Genomic DNA, 2,500 nt, shown 5'->3' on the forward strand with positions numbered 1-2,500 from the left:
TTCCCGAACCTCGACACGGAGATTGGTGCTTCGGCGCCTAGTGCGGTAACGCAAGCGAACTCGGAAACGTTGGCGTGGGTCCCGGGAAGAGTTCTCTTTTCTTGGTAAGGGGTGGCGACCCTGGAATCGGTTTGCCCGGAGATAGGGACATGTGCCCCGTAAAGCAGCACGTCTCTTGTGCTGTCCGGAGAGCCCGCGTCGGCCCGTGAAAATCCGAGGGAGATGGTGTAATTTTCGTGCGAGGTCGTACCCATATCCGCAGCAGGTCTCCAAGGTGAACAGCCTCTGACCGATAGAACAATGTAGGTAAGGGAAGTCGGCAAACTAGATCCGTAACTTCGGGAAAAGGATTGGCTCTAGGGGCTGGGTCGGTCGGGCCGTGGCACGAAGCGGGGTGCGGCGCTGTACCGGACTGGGCGAACGCCTTCGGGTGTGAGCCTGGACCTGTGTCGGCGTCTTCCCGTGGAATGCCGCAGCTAATGCGGGCTTCGCGGCCCGCTTCGGCCGGCGTCGAACAGCTGACTTAGAACTGGTACGGACCGGGGGAATCCGACTGTTTAATTAAAACAAAGCTTTGCGATGGCCGTCACCTGGTGTTGACGCAATGTGATTTCTGCCCAGTGCTCTGAATGTCAAAGTGAAGAAATTCAACCAAGCGCGGGTAAACGGCGGGAGTAACTATGACTCTCTTAAGTCAACATCGACGACGAGGCGATACTCAACACCGAGACCAATACCATCAGGAAAATGTCAAGATCTTCAACAAGAAACGATGGGACGAAGAAGAACTCCACATACTGGCTAAGACTGAACTAGCGATCAGACACGAGAAGATACGGTTTGTAAACAAAGAATTGGCATTACGTTTTCCCTCCCGGACAATTGAAAGCATAAAGGGTGCCCGAAATAAAAATCCCAGATACAAAGCTATATTTCAGAAACTTCAGCAGGATCAATCCCAACATCTTCACCAACCTGAGCCTGCACCCACAACTCAATCGACGGAGCCCGCTCAACAGCCCCAGAATTCGCCACCCACTATTCCTTTACCCCCAAATCCCGATCGGCTAATATCTAGATCAGCTTCCCCTCTATCCCAGTCCCCCAATAGGAATTGGAGAGAGCTAATGGTTTCGGCCTTAGCTGATTCACCATTACGAGCATTCTTAGACCTAGACCTATTGTTAAGCGGTGGGCAAGACTTTAACATCGAAGCAGTGATCGAGTCTGGCTTTGACGCCCTCATCCCTTCCACAAATAGAACTGCCCCAAAACCAAGAACAACTTCTAAGCAACCAGGACCACCTCCAAAACTAACAAAGAGACAGCGCCGCAGAGGGCAATTTGCAGAAATGCAAAAGCTCTATAAGAAGAACCGGAAGCTGGCTGCCCAAAAGGTACTGTCAGGGAATTGGAGAGTGGAAAAAGCAGCAGGACCACCCCTAAAACGCTTAGAGCCTTTCTGGCGTAAAATCTTTGAGAGGCCATCCGACCACGACCGTAGAAGGCCAGAGCCGATATCCGCCCCTCTCTGGGAGATTGTAGCTCCAATATCACCAGAGGAAGTTAGCTTCACCATCAAAGAAATGAAATCATCTTCACCTGGACCTGATGGAGCAACATTCCACCAATTAAAATCACTAGATCCTTTAATCCTCTGTGCGAACTACAACCTTTGGCTCCTCACTGGAAGGCAACCGGCGGCCTGTTGCGAAGGTCGTACAATATTAATACCCAAGACTGAAAATACCAAAGATCCAGCCAAGTTCAGGCCAATAACCATAAACTCCGTCATAATTAGATGTTTACATAAATTAATAGGCAATCGGGCCATGAAGATTCTGCCCTTTGATGATAACCAAAAAGCCTTCAGATCTGGAGATGGAATTGCCGCCAACATCTGGAATCTTCGCAACATCATCGGAACCCACCAGCTTCGAATCAAAGAACTGAACCTAACCTTCCTAGATGTGACAAAAGCGTTCGACAGCGTGAATCACGAAACCCTGCTGAAAGCAGCGAGCCGCATCGGATTCCCACCACCATTTATCGCCTATTTGAGCAATTTCTACCAGCATGCTAAAACGAGAATATCGGTTGGAGGAGAAATTAGTGCCCCAATATCGGTTACTAGGGGCATCAAACAGGGAGACCCCCTCTCCGGCCCTCTGTTCTTGGCCGTGATTGACTGGGCTACGTCCTACATCGACGAAGAAATTGGATGTAAGATTGGAAGTGAACCAATAGGCCATCTAGCGTTCGCCGATGACCTGGTGCTGCTTTCAAGAAGTAAGGTTGGTATGTCGACAGCTCTGGAACAACTACAAACCGGCCTAAGCTTAGCAGGATTAAAGCTAAATCGCGATAAATGCGCAAGCCTCCGCATCTCCGCAGATGGGAAAAAGAAAAAGTGGGTAGTTGACCGCACCCCTACGTGGATGATCGATGGCCACCCAATGCGAGCGCTTGGCGTCGATGAGGTGTATCGTTATCTAGGAGC

At 50.4% G+C, this 2,500-nt stretch overlaps 1 pseudogene; it reads left to right on the forward strand.

Annotated features, from left to right (window-relative positions):
* LOC149722433 (large subunit ribosomal RNA) overlaps positions 1 to 2,500 on the forward strand; it is a 7,012-nt pseudogene that overhangs the window by 1,851 nt on the left and 2,661 nt on the right.

This window comes from Ciona robusta, unplaced genomic scaffold (assembly GCF_009617815.1).
Source record: "Ciona robusta unplaced genomic scaffold, ASM961781v2 AP042772.1".
Classification (NCBI taxonomy): Eukaryota; Metazoa; Chordata; class Ascidiacea; order Phlebobranchia; family Cionidae; genus Ciona; species Ciona robusta.